Below are 16,135 nucleotides of genomic sequence, written 5' to 3'. Positions count from 1 at the left end.
GACTTCCCCATGTCATTTTGACCTAAGATTTGAAAAATTGTCGCCTCTATATGTCTTTACACATCCCTCAAAATTTCAGCCCCAAAATCCATTTGAAACCTGAGATATAAGATAAACAGTAGACCTATGTTGCTGGAAATTATGAATCCAACACCATAGGCATTTCAAGCATAACGTTCCTACTCTTTTGTGCATAGTTTTGCCTATGCTTTTGCATACATAACTTAGGCACAAAACATTATCCAAATGTACCTCACATCAATTAAAAATATACAAAAAAAAATATATATAAACTCATAAAAGGAAAGGAGGTGATACCAAGGTGTGCATGCTAACCGGTGCATGCACCATCAAGTGCCAAAATTGCCACACTTCAACACTCTCAACGATTTGTGTAGCCATGAATCGTATTTTATATTCATTAAGATCTGTTGACTTTGTATACCATTTGTAAATAAATGATCTTATCATAGACCCATTGTGGTATTGAAACTATATAATAATGGAAACAGAAACCCTTGTTGCCATCTTTATATCGAGTTTACTTGTAAGTTTTACTGGGTACACCTTATATACTGCTTTTGGGCAATCCTCTCAACAACTAAGAGATCCATTCGAGGAGCATAGAGACTAGTTAAAGTAATGAGACTCTCAATATTGAGTGGCTCATTACTTTCAATTGAGATAATGAAAAATCATTTCACCTTTTTAGTTGGAACTTTAGGTGGTTCTCCAAAAAAAGATAGCGAAAAAAATTATTCCTAAAGTTTAGACTAAGAGGAATGTATAAACCAATGCTTCCATAGATTCAATCATGGTTTACATACTATTATAGCTTCCATTCCTATTTATTTGGGGTCGTCTCCCATATAAAGAAAGAGTAAGAGTCAAAGAAAAGGTATCGATTCAAATCGATATTTGTCTGGTATCCTACTCACAAAACTAAAAATGAAAAACAACAAAACAATATTCTATCAGATTACTTGTCTTCTTGTAGTTGGATCTCCAAGTTTTTGGAATGCTCCAAATTCTACTTGAGCATCCAAATCGGGGTCAATACCAGCAAAAACATCCCTGAACAAGGTTCTAGCACCATGCCCAATATGTCTGAAGAAAAACAGCAAAGCAAATGAAGCATGTCCAAAAGTAAACCAACCCCTTGGACTGCTATGAAAAACACTGTCAGATTTCAAAGTAGCATGATGCAATTCAAAAATTTCACCCAATTGAGCACGTTTAGCATATTTTTTCACAGTAGCGGGATCACTATAACTGACTCCATTGAGTTCACCGCCATAGAACTCAACAGTTCCACCTACTTGTTCGACACTGTATTTCGATTCGACCCGTCCAAAAGGAACATCGGCTCTAACAATTCCATCTCCATCTACCAAAATAACCGAAAATGTTTCAAAAAAAGTAGGCATACAACATACAAAAAGTTCATGACCCTCTTTATCTCTAAAAATAGGGTGTCCTAACCACCCAACAGCAATTCCATCCCCATTGTCCATTGAGCCTACTCGGAATAATCCCCCGTTTGTTGGATTATTTCCGATGTAATCATAAAAAGCTAATTTTTTAGGAGTTTTAGACCAAGCTTCGGATAAACTTTGATTTTTGACTAGCCCAACACCAACTCATCGATATATTTCTTATGGAAAGTATCCTTAATCCCATTGATAACAAGTGGGACCAAATAATTCTATCAGGTAGTTACCGAACCATACCACAGAGTTCCAGCAACAACAAAAGCTGCAAAAAAGACTGCAGTGATACTACTAGAAAGGGCGGTTTCAATATTTCCCATACGTAATCCTTTGTATAGATGGAATAGACCCGCCAATATGCCCAACGTCCCTGCTGCAATATGATGAGAGGTTATTCCTCCCAGAACAAAAGGATCAAAGCCTTCCACACCCCATGCCAAATTTACAAATTGTACCCTTCCGGTTAGTCCATAAGGATTGGATACCCATATTCGTGGACCATACAATCCTGTTACATGAAATGCGCCAAAACCAAAGTAAGCCAGCCTTTCAAGAAATAAATGAATTCCAAAGATTTTGGGCAAATCCAATGAGGGTTTTCCTATACATTCATCACAAAATATTTCTAGATCCTAATACACCCAGTGCCAGATAGCTGCCAAAAAGCGTAAGCCATAAAACACAATATGTGCACCGGCCATGCCTTCGTAACTCCAAATACCTGTATTCATTATAGTCCTTCCTATGATACTCCAACCGCCCCATGAATTGGTTATTCCTAAACGAGTCATGAAGGGTATAACAAACATCCCTTGTCTCCACATTGGATTTAGAATAGGGTCAGAGGGATCAAAAATCACTAATTCGTATAGAGCCATCGAATCGGCCCAACCAGCAACTAGAGCTGTATGCATTATATGGACAGCAAGCAAACATACAAGATCATTCAATATGATGGTATGAACATGATACCAAGGCAACCCATGGAAATACCCCTCTATCAACAAAAAATAAATACTATGTAACTTTATTGCACTCGAAAAAAACTATACTATAGACTTTCCCTTTTGAGTGGATTATCTCGGGGAAAGGATTAATATTTGTTCTATTATTTTTGTAATAATGGAACAATTTTTTTTGTAGGAACAAAAGGAAGCAGATCTATTCTACACCCGATAAGTACCAATACGCAATGGTAAGAGGTTGATACCTTTTATATGAGTGACTGCATTTATATATTTTTTTTCATCATTCAAAGGACCTATTTAAAAGAATTTTCCTTTAGTATTTCTATCTTCCTTTTCTATAAACTTATTAGATCTATGGATAAAATAGGATAAAGCACAATATTATTAAGACAATAAATACATTGTTACGCTTTCACATCAAAGTGAGCTATCGTAATTAATTTTTATCTAATTTAATGCTTATTGGTGTTCCAAAAGTTCCTTTATGAAACCCTGGAGAGGAAGATGCATCGTGGATTGACACATAGTGCGACTTGTCAGATATATTTGGTCATACGGTATTTCCCCGTTCTCTTACCTGATCGAGATATCCTCTTTTTCGCCCAAGAAAGGTTTATTGAATCATCAAAAATTTGGAGCGTGAAATACAATGAAGTGCAACTTAAACTATTTTTTAGTGGCGTATATAGATTAATGTTCTTAATTATAATAATTTATAATTTATGGTTGGCTTGGTTAGACAAAAAAAAAATGAAATATAATATTAATATACAGGCTTCGTTTAGAAAAAAAAAAACCAATTGGTAATATATCTATAATTACCAGTTATATCATATTCTATTTATAAAGATTTTCCATTTATAATATATAATAATGATCTCAAAATGTTAATCAATTGAGTAATGTGAAGAATGCATTGAATATTTACTATTTAGCGGGAGACATGGAATATAAAAAAAAAAAAAAAAAGTCGTAGCAAAAGGACATGGTATTGAGGCATTTTTCCTATATGTTCAAATCCAAATCGGGCATATCTTTACATGGAGTAAAGCCTAAACCTAAAAAACGTTGAAGAAGACCGTTCAGGAACAAGAAAATTACATCGTGATTTGGATTGGATCCCGATGAAACAATACATCAATGAGAAGTTAGTCCAATAAGTTTAGTGACTTTTTTTATTTATACGTTTTTAATTTATATATAAATTAAAACAGGCCAAAACTCATCTTTCTTGAAACATGAAAGAAAAAGCCCATGTTTGTTACAAGTTAAAAATGAGACTATTTCATTTCAATCTTTGTGGATTCCATGTATTATTCTCATTATGCATATAAAGGAGGAGCTGTATGAGATGAAAATCTCATGTACAGTTTTGAAATGGAGATTCTTTGAATCAAACGACGGCCGTAATGGATGTTGGCTCAATCCTGATACGAACCTAGGACAACCTGCGCCTAAACCCCTATTATATTAGCCCGGATCTAATTATGTTCAAGTTTTAATGGTCACCTCAACCCCTAATCAACCTGTGATAAGAAACCTTGGTATATCGAAGATGCCATAATAGGTGATGGAATTCCTATTGATAAGTCAAACTAAAACACTCACTCACTAATGGTGTTTTAAGTGTTCAAAAGAACAAAGAGAAATTCAATCTCACAAAATAAATTCTGAATATTATTAATGGTGTGTTCTTCCTAAAAAACAAGCCCTTTTATAGGATAAGAGAAAACAAAATAAAACCCTAAAATAAAAAGGAAAAACTGACCATGCAATGAAGAATCCTAATATGGTCGAAAGTCTCCTCCTTTCCTAATCTAATTTGGATTAATTAATTCCTTTATTTTGAATTAGGAATTAGTTGATTTACAGTGAAAATAATAAAATAATAAATTTCCTAAACTTATTTTTCCAGAAAAAAAAAGTAATGGTAATTTCCTAAAACAAAAAGTAGAATCAAATTAGGAAACTAAAATACTAGTTTTTTGACTAAATTGACTTTGACCAATCTTTGACCAATGTGAGCTTCAAATCAGCTTGAATATACATTTTAGGATGACAAAGAAGCTTATTATGGAGTCCCACACGTTGCCTTTGCTTGGAAGAAAGAGAAAAAGCCAACTCAGTAAAATACAGTAAAGCCAGCAAGCAATACAACAATTTTCGGTCAAATTTTTTAAGCTGTCCGTACAAGTCTGTACAAGTTGGTTTTCTTCTGCCTTGACTTGTTTCCATGACCTCTTAGTGATATTTATTGAATCCATAAAGAGTTGGAACCATTTCTTGCTGCCCAGACTCTATAAATGCATAAAAACTGCTACCCAGGTCTGTATCGGCTTCCACCACTTGTATGCCCAAAACAGGTCTTGGATCTTTAGGTATGGACAAGTTCTCTTGAGAATGAATTACCCCCTGGATAAAGGCAGTATATTTTTCCCTAAACCTCTTAGCTTGAGCACTAGTGATCGGCCCGGTCTTCATCCGTATTGGGTTAGTAACCCAGCAGGTTGTCTGTTCTGTGGGCATGGACAGATTCGCATCAAATCCGAAGAAAATTATGCGAAAGCTTTACAGAATTATTATGAAGCTATGCGATTAGAAATTGATCCCTATGATCGAAGTTATATACTCTATAACATAGGCCTTATCCACACAAGGAACGAAGAACATACGAAAGCTTTGAAATATTATTTTCGGGCACTAGAGTGGAACCCATTCTTGCCATAAGCTTTTAATAATATGGCCATGATCTATCATTATGTGCGACTATCTCCACTATAGAAAGGGAAAGAAAAAGTAAATCCGTTAATAAATACTAGAAAAAATAGACTTTCTACGTATGTATCGTTCAAAACAACGATTTTATCAGCTGTAGGAAAGAAATGCACTTCATAGAAGTGGAAATATGACTAAATTTGTATGCCTAGATACTTTATTCTATGGATAAAGGGTCTAATTGAAAAGGAAGCACTGTAAAGATCAATTTATGAGATTCTGGCCAATACAATAACAACTGCTTACTTATGTCATGATATGAGATAAAAGTTAGTGATTCACTTATGTAATAGAGTTGATCCCCTAAGGTACTGAGCGGCGATGTAGCATCAGATCCCAACGATAGTAAGTCTTTTCCTTCTTATGAAGAAATTCTTTTTCAAAGATTCTATATAAATTTATATCTGAAACCGAGATAGTTACCTTTTAGAAAATTCTAATGATAGCGGAAATACTTATGCTTTATGAAGGTGGGAGAAAAGATAAAACTGATTAAATCATTAAGCAAAATTAAAGTTTGAAACTCATAACCTCTTTTGGTTAACGCCAGAGAAAAAAAAAGGGGATAGACCCATTAGAAATCTTATTCAATTATATATGGTAGATTAAAAAAATGAGATACTAAAAGAATTTGACTGCTGAGCCATATGAGGTCGGAAACTCTCAAGTACGGTTCTGAGGGAAGGAATTTACCTGCCTATTTCGACCCGGGAGAATAGGCCATTCAACAAGGAGATTCTGAAATTACAGAGGCTTGGTTTGACCAAGCTGCCAAGTATTGGAAACAGGATATAGTGCTTACCCCTCGAAGTTATATTGAAGCACAAAAGGCGTTTCGAATGAGAACACTATTTTATTCTAACTATTTTTTTATTTTATATATTTTTTATTTGTTATAATGAATTGTTTATGAATTGTTTGTTGTCTCTATCAGTCAAATAAAATGGATCATTCCTCTGGGAAGAACCAATCAAAAAATTTCATCATATCCCTTCTCCTTCTAAGATTGTTCTATTTCGTCTGTTATTTCATAGGGATAAATGATATACAGATAAGTTAGAAAATATATTTCTTTTATGCTGTTAATAATAATAACTAATAAAAGTAAAAGAGACCTTCGAATGACTAAATAGAAATACTAGTATGTCTCTTAGTAATGACTAATGACTGTTCACATGGTTTGGAATAGAGTAATAGTAATATATCTATGTAAGGCATAAAGTGTCTTCATTTTGGAACTTCTAATTGAGAGATGAATACATTAGGTTGCACAAAAAAGAATGCATCAATTCAAAGCCCCCCAAAAAGATTTTATAACATTAAAAAGGTCCATTATGCGCCCCCTAGCTATGTCATAATAGATCCGAACACTTACCCCGGATCTACTTCCAAATCATAATTGCTCTAGTGAATAACTAAAGAAAATAGATAGATGGGAGATAGAAGATAAAAAACTAAGTCTAAACATCTCTCACAGGTTCACTAATTACTTAACAATTGGCAGGTCTCTTTGTATGTGTTGTCCAAAAAGGAGAGGACTCAATGATTATTCATTCATCAAAACCAAAAGTTAAAATTTTGGTAGATTGGGATCCCATAAAAACTTCTTTCGAGGAATGGGCCAGGTCAGGTCATTTCTCTGGAACAATAGCTAAAGGACCAGATACTATCACTTGGATCTGGAACCTACACGCTGATGCTCACGATTTTGATAGTCATACCAATGATTTGGAGGAGATCTCTCGAAAAGTATTTAGTGCCCATTTCAGTCAACTCTCCATCATTTTTCTTTGGCTGAGTGATATGTATTTCCACGGTGCTTGTTTTTCCAATTATGGAGCATGACTTAGCGATCCTACTCACATTGGACCTAGTGCCCAGGTGGTTTGGCCAATAATGGGTCAAGAAATATTGAATGGTGATGTAGGCGGTGGTTTCCGAGGAATACACATAACCTCTGGTTTTTTCATTTTTGGCAATCATCTGGAATAACTAATGAATTACAACTCTATTGTACTGCAATTAGTGCTTTGGTTTTTACAGGCTTAATGCTTTTTGCCGGTTGGTTCCATTATCACAAAGCTGCTCCAAAATTGGCTTTGTTCCAAGATGTAGAATCTATGTTGAATCATCATTTGGCAGGGTTATTAGGACTTGGGTCTCTTTCTTGGGCAGGGCATTAAGTACATGTATCTTTACCGATTAAACAATTTCTAAATGCTGGAGTAGATCCTAAAGAGATTCCACTTCCCCATAAATTTATCTTGAATCGGGATCTTTTGGCTCAACTTTATCCTAGTTTTACTGAGGGAGTAACCCCCTTTTTCTCCTTAAATTGGTCAAAATATGCAAAATTTCTTACCTTTCGTGGAGGATTTGTTCTAGTAACCGAGAGTCTATGGCTGACCGATATAGCACACCATCATTTAGCTATTGCAATTCTTTCCTAATAGCAGGTCACATGTATGGGACCAACTGGGGCATTAGTCATGGCATAAAAGATATTTTAGAGGCTCATAGAGGCCCATTTACCGGCCAGGGCCATAAAGGTCTATATGAGATCCTAACAACATCATGGCACACTCAACTATCTATTAACCTACCTATGTTGGGCTCTTTAACCATTGTTGTAGCTCACCATATGTATTCGATGCCCCCTTATCCATATCTAGCTACTGACTATGGTACATAACTTTCATTGCTCACATATCACTTGTGGATTGGTGAATTTCTCATAGTTGGTGCTGCTACACATGTAGCCATTTTTATGGCAAGAGACTATGATCCAACTACTCGATACAATGATCTATTAGATCGTGTCCTTAAACATCACGATGCAATCATATCACATCTCAACTAGGTATGTATATTTTTAAGCTTTCATAATTTTGGTTTGTATATTCATTATGATACTATGAGCACTTTAGGGCATCCCCAATATATGTTTTCAGATACTACTATACAATTACAACTCGTCTTTGCTCAACGGATACAAAACACCCATGCTTTAGCACCTAGCGCAATGGACCCTAGTTCAATAACAAGTACCAGTTTAACTTGGGGGGTGGTGATTTAGTGGCCATGGGCGGCAAGGTTGCTTTGTTACCTATTCCATTAGGAACGGTCGATTTTTTGGTACATCACATCCATGCATTTACGATTCATGTGGTGATATTGATACTTCTGAAAGGTGTTCTATTTTCTCATACTTCACGTTTAATACAAGATAAAGCAAATCTTGGTTTTTGTTTCCCTTGTGATGGGCCTGGAAGGGGGGGTTGGGACATGTCAAGTATTCACTTGGGATCATGTCTTCTTAGGGCTATTTAGGATGTATAATTCAATTTTAATAGTAATATTCCATTTCAGTTGGAAAATGCAGTTAGATGTTTGGGGTAGTATAAGTGATAGTGGTAACTCATATCACGAGAGGTAACTTTGCGCAAAGTTCCATTACAATTAATGGGTGGCTCTGCGATTTCTTATGGGCACAAGCATCCCAGGTAATTCAGTCCTATCGTTTTCATTATCTGCATATGGCCTTTTTTTCGTAGGTGCTCATTTTGTATGGGCTTTTAGTCTAATGTTTCTATTTAGCGGGCGTGGTTGTTGGAAAGAACTGATTGAATGCACCGTTTGGGCTCATAATAAATTAAAAGTGATACGAACGTAGGACGACCTGCTCCTAAACCAGTATTATATTAGCCCGGATCTAATTATGTTCAAGTTCTAATGGTCACCTTGACCCCTAACCAGCCCGTGATTAGAAACCTTGGTATAGAATGAAGACGCCAAAATAAGTGATGGAAGGCCTATTGATAAGTCAAGCTAAAACACTTATTCACTAATGGTGTTTTAGTTGTTCAAAGAGAACAAAGAGAATTTAATCTCACAAACAATTTTTTGTATATAATTGAAGCTTAATTCTTATTGAAAAATAAGCCTTTAAATTGGCTACAAAGTCACGAAATAAAACCCTAAAAACTAAAGAGAAAAATCGACCATACAAAGTAGTTTCCTATGGTGGCCAAAATTCTCACTCCTTTCCTAATCTATTTTGGATTAATTAATTCCTTTATTTTGAATTAGGAATTAATTAATTTGCAATGAAAATAATAAAATGGTAACTTTCCTAAACATATTTTTTCTGGCACATAAATAAATAAAAACCAAAAATTAATGATAATTTTCTAAAATAAAAAGTAGAATCAGATTAGGAAACTAAAATACTAGCTTTTTGACTAAGTTGACTTTGACCATTCTTTGACCAATTTGAGCTCCAAATCAGCTTCAATATGCTTTGTAGGATGTCAAATAATCTTATCATGAAGTCCCACACGTTACCCTTGCTTGGAAGAAAGAGAAAAAGCCAACTCAGCACAATACAGTAAAGCCAGCACAAAATACAGCGAAAACTGGCCAAATTTACTAACTGTTTGTACAACCCCTTTTTGGACAATTTTGAAGCTGATTTGACTTGATTCCATGTCCTTGTAGACATATGTATTGAATCCATGAAACATTGGAACCATTTCATGCTTCCCGGCCTCCATAATTGCACCAAAACCACTACTCGGGTTCGTACCAGCTTCCACCATTTGTATGCTCAAGATAGGTCTTTGATCTTTAGGTATGGACAAGCACTTTTGAATATGAATTACTCCCTTGATAAAGGCAGCAAGTGTTTCCTTAAACTTCTTAGCCTGAGCACTAGTGATCGGTCCGGTCTTCATCCGTATCAGGTCGTCACCCTAGTGGGTTGTCGGTTGAGCGGGTTCCGACGGATTCGCATCAAAAAGTTGCTCCTGCTACTTAGCCTAAAGCCTTAAGCATTGTCCAAGGACGTGCTATAGGAGTAACCCATTACCTTCTGGGTGGAATTGCCACAACATGGGCATTCTTCTTCGCAAGAATTATTGCAGTAGGATAATGACTAGGAGGATTTGAAAGGCATTATGGCATTAAGTTTCCAAGGTTTAGCTAAGGCTTATCTCAGGACCCCACTACTCATCGTATTTGGTTTGGTATTGCTATTACTGAGGAACGTCTTTACCAGAATATTTTTGCTTCCCATTTTGGGCAATTAACAATAATTTTTCTATGGACTTTTGGAAATATATTTCATGTAGCTTGGTAAGGAAACTTTGAGGCATGGGTACAAGACCCTTTACGGGTAAGACCTATTGCTCATGCAATTTGGGATCCAATTTTGGTCAATCAGCTATGGAGGCTTTTACTTGTGCCGCGGAGGGGGGGGGGGCGGGGGCTGGCTCTTAGCCCAGTGAATATCACTTATTCTGGTGTTTATCAGTGGTGGTATATAATCGGTTTAAGTACTAATGGAGATCTTCATAATGGAGCTCTTTTTCTATTATTTATTTCTACCATATATTTAATAGCCAGTTGGTTACACCTACAATCAAAATGGAAACCGAGCATTTTTTTTTGTTTAAAAATGCCGAATCGCACCTCATTCATCATTTATTAGTACTATTCGAAGTAAGTTCCTTGGCTTGGACAGGACATTTAGTTCATGTTGCTATTTTGGGAGCCAGAGGGGAATACGTTCGTTGGAATAATTTCTCAGATGTATTGCCGCACCCCCAAGGATTAGGCCCACTTTTTACAGGTCAGTGGAATCTTTATGCTCAAAACCCCAATTCAAGTAGTCATTTATTTGGTACCTCCCAAGGGACCAGAACTGCCATTCTAACTTTTCTTGGAGGATTCGATCCATAAACGCAAAGTTTATGGCTGACTGATAATGCTCATCATCATTTAGCTATTGCATTTATTTTTCTTATTGCTGGTCATATGTAGAACTAATTTCGGGATTGGGCATAGTATAAAAAATCTTTTAGAAGCATATATTCCTCTGGGGGGCGACTAGGGCATGGACATACGGGTCTTTATGACACAATAAATAATTCGATTCATTTTCAATCAAGCCTTGACCTAGCCTCTTTAGAGGTTATTACTTCCTTGGTCGCTCAACATATGTATTATTTGCCCGCTTATACATTCATAGCACATGACTTTACTACTCAAGCTACTTTATTTACTCATCACCAATACTTCGTAGGATTCATCATGACAGGGGCTTTTGCTCATGGAGCTATATTTTTTATTACAGATTACAATCCACAACAGAATGAGGATAATGTATTGGCAAGAATGTTAGACCATAAAGAAGCCATTATCTCTCATTTAAGTTGGGCCAGCCTCTTTATGGGGTTCCATACTTTAGGACTTTATGTTTGTAATGATGTCATGCTTGTTTTTGGTACTTCAAAGAAACAGATTTGATCGAACCTGTATTTGCCCAATGGATACAATCGATTCATGGTAAAACTTCATATGGGTTCGATGTACTTTTGTCTTCAACGAATGGTCCCGCATTGAATGCAGGTCAAAACATATGGTTGCCTGGCTGGTTAAATGCTGTTAATGAGAATAGTAATTCACTATTCATAAAAATAGGACCCGGAGACTTCTTTGTTCATCGTGCTATTGCTTTATGTTTACATACAACTACATTGATCTTAGTAAAAAGGGCTTTAGATGCATGTGGTTCCAAGTTAATGCCAGATAAAAAGGATTTTGGTTATAGTTTTCCTTGTGACGATCCAGGACGAGGTGGTACTTGTGATATTTCGGCTTGGGATGCATTTTGTTTGACGATTTTCTGGATGTTAAATACCATTGAATGGATGACTTTTTATTGGCATTGGAAGCACATCACATTATGGCAGGGTAGTGTTTCACAATTTAATGAGTCTTCCACTTATTTGATGGGATGGTTAAACAATTATTTATGGTTAAACTCTTCACAACTTATCAATGGATATGACCCTTTTGGTATGAATAGTTTATCGGTTTGGGCATGGATGTTTTTATTTAGACATCTTGTTTGGGCTACTGTGATGTGATTCCGCCCGAGGCCGCTCAATCGATAACCCGCTGGGGTGCTGACTCGACAGGGATGAAGACTAGGCCAATCCAAAGAGCTCAAATTAAGAGATTTAAGGGCAACCTGGGAGTATTTATACAGAGGGTAATCAATCTCAACAGAGCTTGTCCATACTTGAAGATACAAAGCCTATTCGAAGCATCCAAGTGGTGGAAGCCGATACGGACCCGGGGGACGGTTTTACTACATATTTGGAGTCCGGGGAGCATGAAATGGTTCCAATGCTTTATGGGTTCAATACATATGCCTAAGAGGTCATGGAATCAATTTAAAGCAGCCTCAAATGCAATCAAAAAGGGCTTGTACGGACAGCTTCAACAATTTGGCCGAATTTGCTGTATTGCTTGCTGGCTTTACTGTATTTTACTGTATTAGCCTTTTCTTATTTTTCCAAGCATGGGCAACGTGTGGGCCTTCATATTCAGTTTATTTGGCATCCTACAAAGCATCTAGAAGCTGATTTGGAGCTCAATTTGGTCAAAGATTAGTCAAAGTCAACTTAGTCAAAAAGCTAGTATTATAGTTTCCTAATTTGATTCTACTTTTTGTTTTAGGAAATTACCATTACTTTTTAGTTTTTATTTATTTATTTTCTGGAAAAATAAGTTTAGGAATGTTATTATTTTGTTATTTTCATTGTAAATTAATTAATTCCTAATTCAAAATAAAGGAATTAATTAATCCAAATTAGATTAGGAAAGGAGTGAGAATTTCGGCCACCATAGAACTCTTTATTATGTGGCCTGTTTTACCTAGGGTTTTTAGGGTTTACCTTGTTTCTTTCAAAGCCTATTTAAAGGCTTATTTTTTCAATATGAATACAACTTTGATTTGATTGAGAAAATACTTGTGAGATTAATTATCTCTTTGTTCTTTGAGAATACCTAAAACACCATTAGAGAATTGGTTGTTTTAGCTTGACTTATCAATAGGTTTTCCATCCCCTATTGTGGCGTCTACATCATACCAAGGTTTCTAACCACAGGTTGGTTAGGGGTTGAGGTCCATTCCTTTAGAACTTGAACTTAATTGAGATCCGGGCTAATATAATACGGGTTTAGGAGCAGGTCGTCCTAGGTTCGTATCATACTGGGTTTATGTTCTTAATTTCTTGGTGTGGATATTGGCAGGAATTGATTGAAACTTTAGCATAGGTTCATGAACGAACACCTTTGGCTAATTTGATTCGATGGAGAGATAAATTGGTGGCTCTTTCCATTGTGCAAGCAAGATTGGTTTGGTTAGCCCACTTTTCTGTAGGTTATATATTCACTTATGCGGCCTTCTCGATTGCCTCTACATCAGGCAAATTTGGTTAATTCTTTTTTTTATGTGTTGTATTATCCTCGATAATATCATATCTTTCGATGGAGAAGGGTGACTGCCTTATTATATTTCTACGTTTAGGATCCGACTTGTATCATTGAAACTAAACTAATAGGAATTCAACCATTATGGCAAGAAAAAGTTTGATTCAAAGGGAGAAGAAGAGGCAAAAATTGGAACAAAAATATCATTTGATTCATCGATCCTCAAAAAAAGAAATAAGCAAAGTTCTGTCATTGAGTGAAAAATGGGAAATTCATGGAAAGTTACAATCCCCACCCCGTAATAGTGTACCTACACTCCTTCATCGACGTTGTTTTTCGACTGGAAGACCAAGAGCTAACTATCGAGACTTTGGTCTATCCGGACACATACTTTGTGAAATGCTTTATGCATATTTGTTGCCCGGAGCAACAAGATCGAGTTGGTAAGGATTAAACAATCTCTTCATTTTTCTATTCATTTCTATGATCGATGATCATAGAGGGCCCCTTTACCATTATGTATAAATGGGCTATCCTATTTGTACAGATATGGTCGAGAGGCCCGTTCAATCCTTGTTTGCCCATTAGTTTCCCACTTGTCTTTTCATCACGGGTAGAGTAGCTTGGTAGCTCGCAAGGCTCATAACCTTGAGGTTAAGGGTTCAAATCTAGTCTCTACAACATTTTTTTTGACAAAAACTTTTAGGTTTGGTTTTGTTAATTTGTTAACTAGTAATTGATTACCATTTTTCTTTGGGAGCGGGGGAAAAAGAAGGGGGGATAGAACCAATATACTATTGTGATCAACTTTACTTAATCCTTTATTCTGTTAACTTAAATACATTAAGTTATTATTCCAGGCGGATAGCGGGACTCGAACCTGCAAGGAGAATTCCAGGCGGATAGCGGGACTCGAACCTGCATCTTCTCCTTGGCAAAGAGAAATTTTACCATTCGACTATATCCACATATTTTTTTTTTCGTTTTTGATACAAAATGTATAGATTATATTGGAGCAAAGCTAGGCCAAATACTCTCTTTCATTTTTATATTTTATGTTATTTATAGTATATATAATTATATATATAATATAATTTTAAAATTTATTATATTATGATATAATATTTGTTTATATAGTTTATATATAATTTATAATACATATTTATTTCATATTTATATAAACAAAAATTTACAAAACAAATACACAAATACAATATGTTTGAACCCTCTCTCTAATTTTTAGAATTTTTTTCTTTATTTGTATTTTATTTTTGGGGCTTATATGGATTTTTAATGTGTCTCACAACCTAAAAGAATTCGGGGAAGGGTCAATTGTAGATTTAAAGCGAATAGGTTCAAAAGATGAGAGAATTAAGGATACTCACTAGAAAGACTAAACTAATCCATAATGATGTACCGGAATATACAACATTTTTGTTACCCGCCCAACCATCAGGAGAAGCAAATAAAACGGATACACTAATCAGTAAGATTGATGAAGTAGCAATTAATGCAAAAACAGCCAATTGGAAAGCAATAGTAATGTTTCTAATCCTCCAATCGACTAACAAAAGAATGATACCATTTGATCTCTTTATCAGCCAAAAAATTGTAAAGAAACAAAATGTATCATAGAAGTATTTTACCATGACTCCATCGTTGATTCTATATGACTTATTACCGACTTTAGCCACTTTTTTAATTAAGGCATAGAATCGAGGGTGGTTTTTTTAGTTTACAAAGGGGCATGCTGGATCATGCATCTATATATATACAGACAGATAGGCCTATAGATTCATCCCTGATATCTTTCTATAGATAGTAATGGTATCAACTCATATGTCCATGTTCAATTCAGCGGAAAAAAAAAATAGAAATTAGCTTTCAGAGAGATGGCCGAGTGTTCATAGCTTCGGTCTTGAGAACCGGTATAGTTCGAAACAAAGAACTATCGAGGGCTCGAATCCCTCTCTCTCCTTTCTTGGTTTGGTGAATAGATTTGTTGCTTTTCTCTATTTTATTGGTTTTTCCCTTTCAGTATCATAACGGGAAATGGCTCAGCTGAGTAGGATAGCCAAGCCAGAAAAAAAAAATAGATATAAATGGATTGAAAAGAAAGGAAAGAGGAATACTTTTTAAATTTGACTTAACCCACCTAACCTAATATGTATGGTGGAATCAAATTGATTCCTACTTTAAGCATCAGGCTTCCCATCTCAATTAAGACAGTCATGGAAAGAGCAAGTTCAAAATCACAATCAATTCATTTTTCAAATCCTACAGTAGCTGCACGAGCCCTTCCCGCATGCCATAAATGACCTAAAAATAGGAAAAATCCTAGAACAAAATGAGAGGTAGCTAACAAACTTCTGGGAGAGACATAATTGACTGCATTGATCTCGATCGCTATGCCCCCCATGGAATTTAAAGAACTTAACGGAGCATGAGTCATATATTCCACAGAATTTCGTTCTTGCCAAGGCTGGATGTCTTTTTTCAGCCTACTCAAGTCCAAACCATTGGGGCCCCTTAGAGGTTCTAACAATGGAGCACATAGATCCCAAAAATGCATAGTTTATCCTCCAAAAATAACTTCCCTAGTTGAGGAGCACATTAGATATT

At 35.7% G+C, this 16,135-nt stretch overlaps 3 pseudogenes; 2 read left to right on the top strand and 1 right to left on the bottom strand.

Annotated features, from left to right (window-relative positions):
• Positions 1–935: 935 nt before the first annotated feature.
• On the bottom strand, positions 936–2,419 carry LOC132804113 (photosystem II CP47 reaction center protein-like; annotated as a pseudogene).
• Positions 2,420–6,775: 4,356 nt separating this feature from the next.
• Positions 6,776–8,906, top strand: LOC132804201 (photosystem I P700 chlorophyll a apoprotein A1-like; annotated as a pseudogene).
• Positions 8,907–10,123: 1,217 nt separating this feature from the next.
• LOC132804200 (photosystem I P700 chlorophyll a apoprotein A2-like) lies at positions 10,124–13,522 on the top strand (annotated as a pseudogene).
• The last annotated feature ends 2,613 nt before the right edge of the window (positions 13,523–16,135 follow it).

This window comes from Ziziphus jujuba, chromosome 6 (genome assembly GCF_031755915.1).
Source record: "Ziziphus jujuba cultivar Dongzao chromosome 6, ASM3175591v1".
In the NCBI taxonomy this organism is placed as follows: domain Eukaryota; kingdom Viridiplantae; phylum Streptophyta; class Magnoliopsida; order Rosales; family Rhamnaceae; genus Ziziphus; species Ziziphus jujuba.
This window is presented reverse-complemented; position numbering and strand designations above follow the sequence as displayed.